This window comes from Impatiens glandulifera, chromosome 4 (genome assembly GCF_907164915.1).
Source record: "Impatiens glandulifera chromosome 4, dImpGla2.1, whole genome shotgun sequence".
Lineage (NCBI taxonomy): Eukaryota > Viridiplantae > Streptophyta > Magnoliopsida > Ericales > Balsaminaceae > Impatiens > Impatiens glandulifera.
Genome location: NC_061865.1, coordinates 38,642,430 through 38,650,553, shown reverse-complemented (window position 1 = coordinate 38,650,553; position 8,124 = coordinate 38,642,430). Strand labels below are relative to the sequence as shown.

Sequence of the window (8,124 nt, the reverse complement as noted above, 5' to 3'; positions counted from 1 at the left end):
AGGAGGCATGCTTGATAAAACTCTAAATGTTAATCTGCATTAAAAATTTATAGATTAACCAACATTCTATGAATCTATGATTAACCACAATGTTGCACTTCCGCTATGCAATAATGCAAGATACAGATTGTGAATCTACCATTCCACCAGACAAGTTCTCAACAACCAAAAATAATCAAGTAAATCGAACCAAAATTTCACCAAAATCGGAGGAAGAACTCTAGTGGGCAGTGGCGTAGTGCCGATAAACAAGGTTGGAACGAGCGAAAAAGGCCCAAGAGCTCGGGGAAGGAGATGACCGAGTTTTCTACTCCGATTCCGACAAGCTGGAGGATCGACGACGGGCTTGGGGTTTGGGGAAAGTGTTTCCTTTTCTTTTTCCAGAATGCTTGTTCTTATTTTTTTTTCCTTGATTTTGTTGATAAATGAGAATCGTGCGATTCTTTTTTCTCCAAGTAAGATAGTGTTTTTTATTTTTTAGTTTTTGGATACAAATTAAGTTAGGGCTTATCATTGATAAATTATCAATTATTATTTATGAGCTTTTTAAAAATAAGTCAATGAACATATCATTATAATTATTTTTTTTGAAGATTTTGGTGCCCAAAAATATTTGGGCCTAAAACAATTGCCTCACTTATTACACAGTAGGTCCGAATCTGCTACTAGGATGTAAGAATTCAAGAAACAAATATTATTTTTCATGATTTATTTTGGTCTCTTACAAATAAATATTTTCTCCGATATAGAATAAATGTTTCTCAAATATTTAGAATTTTAAATAATTTTCATATCTAAAATAGTCTTTATGTTCAACTCAAATAAAATAAATCAATAAATGACAACAAAGATTAATTCTTCCACGTGATGTTTAAAAGTTTAATAGCAACTTGAAATCGAACTCAAATTTAATGGGTTTATATCTTACGGTTTTATTTCAATAATTTTTTATATTATTATTATTTATATATTTTGTATTCCTTATTTATTTTTTATTTTCGAACTCAAATTTAATGGATTGTATCTCACGCTTTATGTCAATGATTTTTTTTATATTATTATTATTTATATATTTTGTATTCCTTATTTATTATCTCCTTATTTTTATTTCATTTGTATTTTATTTATTTATTATTTTTTAAGAAAATCTATTTTTAAAATAAAGACTATGCTTGATCTCAAACCTGATTTATATTAAAATAAAATGGTATGGGTAATGGGTCAGTTACAATTTTTTTTATGATTATTTGTTTAGACTCTTTAGAGGGGAAATTTGACGAAATGACCTTAAAGATTGGGTTATTTGATCTGTTGGTAAATTATAATTTTTATTGCGTTCGTGGTCTTTTTATTTTTTTTTGACAAAATTGCCCTTGTAGCGAAACTCTAAGGGACTTAGCGTTTCGCTAAGTGGTAATGTGTGAAATGTCCAGATTACCCTTACTATTTAATATATCCCAGTCTATTTTTTTCATTTCTTTTTTTCTCCTTCTCTCTCTTCCCGCTCTTCTCCTCCTTCTCTCTAAACTGGGCGGCGGCAGTCGGTGGCGACGGCGAAATCCACGACGATGAGCTCCACGACGAGCACAAGCACGGTTCCACTTAGTACGTTTATCCTATGATAATTTAAGTTTATTATTGATGTTTGATTTATGCATCTTCGAATCTGTTGTTTAGGGTTTACTTTCTGTTTCGCTAAGTGCATAGCGTTTCGCTAAGTGCTTAGCGTTTCGCTAAGTGCTTAGCGTTTCGCTAAGTGCTTAGCTTTTTTTTCTTTCTCTTGTTTGGTGTATTGAAGAAGATTAGCTTAGTTAAATTTGTCATGAGGAAGAAGATAGAGATGGATTAGTGTCGTAATGCAGGGATTAGTTGCAGAAGAAGAAGTAGGAACAATTATTGCTTCTCTTGGTCTTTAGAATCAAAGGTAGTATCTTTTTCTAGCTAGGCCAATGTTTGTTTTTTATTCGATGATTGGATGAATCATTCATGAATATATACCAAGCTCCTTCTGCGGGCAAGTTACCGTTGCAAGAAGCATCATTTCTCCTGCAATTTTACAACTTTTTGTGGCTATTATTCATGGACATTGTTTATGTTATTGGGTTTGATTCTTAACTTTTGATGAGAAAAAGGGTTAAAATATGTTTTGTTTTTGACAGGCAGGCCGAAGAACCTCCTTTTGTGAAGGAATTAGGGACTGATTGCTCTTTTGTCCTGAGGATTGGAGCTTTCAGTCCGTATCATATCAATGGAAACCAAAATCAAAGGGATCCGTAAAGGATTTAAATATATATCACAAATCTTTGGTAATTCCTACATGCAAATTGCAAACCCTCTTTTCTTTTTCTTTTCTCCCTTTTATCATAAGTCACAATAATGACCAAGAATTCTTCTTGCAGTTGTGAAGGATCGTGAGTTGGATATTGGGTATCCAACAGACGTGAAACATGTGTCACATATTGGCTGGGATGGATCCACTGGTAATGCTCCCGGTTGGGTATGTTCTAATTCTTTCTCAATTTGTGTAAATTCAACTTCAATTATTGTCCTTTAATTTGATGATGATATGATGATGATGATATAGATGAACGAATTCAAGACATCGTCTGATTTCTCGACAACCTCCATAGGCAACATTCATGAGCTAAGAGGCGGTTCTAGTTCCATAATCTCGTCAACATGAGCGTCTCAAGGTTTGAAAAAACAAATAATTCTAGTTTGATTGATGACTTGATTTAAGGAACATATTTGATTTTGAATCCATATTTGTTTTCTTTCTCTTTTCTGGTGGGATATATAGATTTTGAATCCATAGACAGCCAACCAGTAGCTGATATATTCAAAGACACGCTACCAATGGATATGCCAGATATTCCTAAGAAGCAAAAACGGAAGAAATCGAAGTCAAGTTCCTCATCGTCGACGTCTACATCCGCATCTTCGTCAAGATCGTCTCGAGTAACTGCAAAATTGAAGGCTAAATTCGTCGATGAAACTGGCAGACAAGAAAACAGAGATGTTGTGTTATAAAAGAAGATACCATGCATCCCTTTTAACTAAACCTTAATATTTTGACCAACAGATGAAGTGTTTGCAAGAACAAGGATTGAGGAAAATTGTCAATGTTTTATATATTGTTGTAAATGCTCTAATGTTTTCGGTTGCATAGAGAGCCAGAGCTTTGATCATCATTTGTCTCCACTAAAATTGAAAATAAACATTTAAGCCTTCCTCCATCAAAATTTCAGCACGCGTTTCGCTAAGTGCTTAGCGTTTCGCTAAGTGCTTAGCATTTCGAAATGAATATATTGAACCCGATTTATTATTATTATTTGTATCAATTACTGTAAATAAGTACTTCACTAATAAACTATAAATACCTTTATAGGGTACCTCTTGAGCTTGATTATACTAGTCTCGAGGTACTTTTAGTATATTTCTTCACGGGTAATGATACTTGTATCAAAACCGACCCAATAGTAGGAATAAGGTGTCACGAAAAGTACCTCTTGAATCTTAAAGAGATCGCGACGACTAAATCCCTATCATAAAATCACAGTTAATATTGTGATATATTTGTGGTTTGTTTTGGATATTTATAGTCTATTTTCTCACGTCTTACAATAACTAATATACTTTTTAAGAGTAAACTCTAGAATTTATTTTTAATCATATATAAAAACAATCAAAATAAAAAGATGATGAATGTCAAAAGTACTGAAAAAAGGAACATTATAAGAACATGAACTGTATTTGCTGCAACAAACAACAAAACATCGTCATCATCTTAATCTTAAGTAGCATTCACACACACATAACTAATAATAATAATACATCATTTCATTCATCCCGATCTAAACAAAGAGTCTTCATCATAAAGGTAACAATAAGTCGCAAAGCTTAGTATCTGTACTCATGGGAGTGATGATCTTCAAAAAATGGATTATAATTATCGCTCATCATCTTTGACTCCTTATCAGTCTGCATCATATGCAAGAGATTTCAGTGAAATTTTCAATTAGTTGCATAAAACATTTTTTTCATACCCTTATCCGAACAAGGTCTAAAAAAGAAACGCCGTTGCGGGGATAACATATAATAACAAAAACAATTCTTTACAACTAAAGAAACAAAAAAGTAAGCACTTAGCGAAACGGTAAGCACTTAGCGAAACGATAAGCACTTAGCGAAACGATGAGCACTTAGCGAAACGATGAGCACTTAGCGAAACGATAAACACTTAGCGAAACGATAAGCATTTAGCGAAACGATAAGTACTTAACGAATCTTCCCTGAAACGGAACCAATATGAACCAAATAAGAACAGGTTAAATCGAAGGGTTTGAAATGAAGATAAGATAATGGAAACATTAACATAAATCGAATTAGGTTAAGGTTTGAAATAAAGATCTTCTTCTCCTTTTTTCTTCGACCTTCAAATCCTTAGAATCCTTCACCTGCATGCAAAATAAGTTTAGGGTTAGAGTTTGAAATGAAGATCGTGTAAATAAAAACATAAATCGATTTAGGTTAGAGTTTGAAATCAAGATCATGTAAACTCCGCCGCCTCCGTCGCCGTAGCCGCCGCCTCTGTCGCCGTCGTCAAAGAAAGAACAAGAGAAAAGAGGGAAGAGAGAGAAAGAAAATGAAGGAAATGAAAAAATTAGAGTATTTATACTAAACCTAATCCACTTAGCGAAACGCTAAGTCCCTTAGCGTTTCGCTACAAGGGCAATTTCGTCAAAAAAAAATAAAAAGACCACGAATGCAATTAAATTTATAATTTACCACCAACTCAAATAACCCAATCTTTAAGGTTATTTCGTCAAATTTCCCCTTTAGAGTCTTTAGACTTTAGATGTGAAAGATATTGGGCCTATCATTTGGGCATGTTAAAGAACACTTTAAACTTAAATTATTATTATTTTAACTAGAAAGATTCCCGTGCGATGTATACGGATAAAAATATATTGTTACAATATTTCGCGTTCATCAAATTTGGTTTTAGAATTTAAAATATAAAATGTTATTTGCCTAGTTGGTTAAAGAGTTGTACTTGTTTTGTTATAGGTTGCGAGTTCGAACCACACCTATAGCATTTTTAATTTTATTTTTAACCGTTTATGGGCGAGTGAACCCACAATCCGACCCACGTGTCCATTTACTCCCACATATATATCCAAATTAACCACAACTCTCGATCCGGCAATCCAGACACTTTCAAAATTAAACATCATTAATTATATATATATATATATAGATTTGAGAGAAGAAAATATTTTGGTCAAAGTTTGGGCCGAATTAAACATATTAGTAAATTACTGGGAGTCGCCCTGTTTTAATTGCTTTATTTATTTCAGTTTGTTGAAATGAAAAAATAAAATAGATTTTGATAGGGTTGGGCTACAGGAAAAATCTACAAACCCTTGTTGTCACTCATATTTTGGGAAATATGATGAAATGGCCCTCATAAGTGGTTTAATTCTAAAAAAGGCCCGCGTCTGCTAATGTTTGCAAAATGGGCCTTTTTGCCCTGCGAAATGTCCATTTTACCCCTGTAATTGCACTTACTCGAATTACACTTACGCGAATTACACTTACGCGAATTACACTTACGCGAATTACACTTACGCGTATTACACTTACGCGAATTACACTTACGCGTATTACACTTACGCGAATTACACTTACGCGTAATATGTAATATGCGTACATTGAAAGACGCGTATTACATATACGCGCATTATGTAATATGTGTCTTTCATACTATATAAAGCACCTAATTTTGACCCTCATTTTAAATCTCCAATTTTTAGGGTTCCGACTCTCTCTCAAACCCTATCTCCTTCGATCCCGCTGCTCTGCTAAGGTAAGACATTCTCGTCTCAATGCCTTCTTATGTATTCTAAGATTTTGAATATTATCCAAGTGCTATTATGTTGGATGACGATTTAGGGTTTTAAGTAAATTTTACAAGTTTATCTATGTAAATGACAATCAACAACACATGGGTTTGTACTTCATTGATCTATGGAAGTAGAAGTTAAACATTTCGACGGATATGGAGAATCCGACAGAGCTTAACACTCTCAATATCGGTAGAGGATTCGCTAGCGTAGGCAGATTGATGGATGGAGTAGGCAGAAAGTCAGATTGGACGATGAACCATGAATTCAATACTCATTTATATTAAAAACATGCTCTTTCATTTTGTCTTCCATTGATGATGAACCTATTCCTATTTTGATCTTCTAGAATGTGCATCCATGTATTTTTTGCCAAATTTTCCTTTTGCTGCAATTAAGTAAATAACTTAACATATGGATTAATTACTATGGTACACATTTTCCATTTCCTGGTTTTTTGAAATAAACATAATTTTCAATTTGTTTGAACATTATTTTCCATTATTGCAGTAGATTCTTGATGGAATTGAGTTTGCTAGGGGTGACTCCAAATCAACCTGGGGTTCTATGCGTGCAGCAATGGGGTACCCATAACCTTTTGACTTGAAATATGTTGTTATTGGGAATGAAGACTTTGTTACTATTCAATGATATTTTTTTATTGAAAAAGATCCATATTTTATGAATAGTAATAAAATATGTTAGTATTCAATGATCTGCGAATGTGAAACCATCAAATGGCAAAATTCTGAAATGAAATGCATAATCTATTTGAAATTGCAAAAACCTATGTTGTTTCAGGGAATTACCTCTAGTTCTATTCTGCCATAAAACACGCCTATCCAGACATCCAGATAATCACAATCTGTGACGGTTCTTCTCAACCATTGGATCATCCAGATGATTTTTATGATTTTCATGTAAGATAAGTAATTTTGTATAGATTAGAATTTGAACTGAATATTCTTACAATCTTCCTTCCTGTTAATAGATTGATTTTCTCAACAAATTTATAACAATGCAGATGATGTCTTCTCTAAGACTTATAAGTTTGATCAAACATCACGAAATGGCCCAAAGGTATGCGCTAAATCTTGTCTTATATTTACTTAATTCCATAAATATATATTAACAAAAAGATAATTGTTGCAAGAAACATTTAGATGGTTCTGAGGCCGACTCTATTATTTCAGGCTTTCGTTAGTGAATACGCTGTGACAGGAAAAGATGTTGGTCAAGGAAGCCTTCTAGCAGCATTAGCTGAAGCTGGATTCCTTATTGGTGTAGAAAAGAACAGTTTTTTTTATATAATTCTAAAAAAAGATCATTAAAAGCTTGCCTATAGATGATAATACTTGGTTATATGTAAATATAGTTTTTTTCCACTAATATGCAAAAAATGAACAAGGGGGCAATTATATATCTTCTTTGCTTTTTCGGATTTTTAACTTTTCTTTGCTCGCCTTTGATACTTGAATGCAATGATGTTGTGTCAATGGTCAGTTATGCACCTCTGTTTGTTAACTCCAATGACAAAAGGTGCATATGTTTTATTTGACTCTTGTCTACTATAATACTATTACACTAATGATGGTGTTTATATCAAAGTGATACTCTATTTTTTATATGATCCCAATGAAGAGTCAACATATTTTGTGAAGGTGGTACATAATGGAACACATAATCTGGAACAGCAGATTTAAGGAGGATTTCACCCATATATAAGTTCGTTGCAATGTGCAGTTAGCTCCAATCCAGAGTGTGTTTGATAACATAGACACGAAAATAGATGTAACGATCTCCCCGCATTCGTTTACATGTTTAGACTTGACAATTGATCAGTTTAACCATCTGCATACAATATCAGACAACGCCACTGCAGTCAATGCTTTCAACATGAGAAAGACTCAATCTATCTTACTCGAAATACAGTAATAAAATTGTGGGGATGTATAACTATGATCACTACAAAGTAGTTAATTAATTATATATATGTTTGACTTCTTTATTATTGATTGTGCCTCTTGGACTGCACTGCACAGATGCATGTTTATTTTATTCTATGACTGTTGTTTATGTTTGAATTTGAGAAAAATATCTCATACTAATTTAAGGGTCAAAATTAATCTGGTTTCTTTTAGTACTTCCACTTAAAAAGCAAAAAATATGTAGAAATGATCTCAAACCAGTCATTCTGGAAAATATAAAGGCAAACAAG

General features: G+C 33.1%; 1 pseudogene; it reads left to right on the top strand.

The window, feature by feature from the left end:
- Positions 1 to 2,248: 2,248 nt before the first annotated feature.
- Positions 2,249 to 3,030, top strand: LOC124935101 (annotated as a pseudogene).
- The last annotated feature ends 5,094 nt before the right edge of the window (positions 3,031 to 8,124 follow it).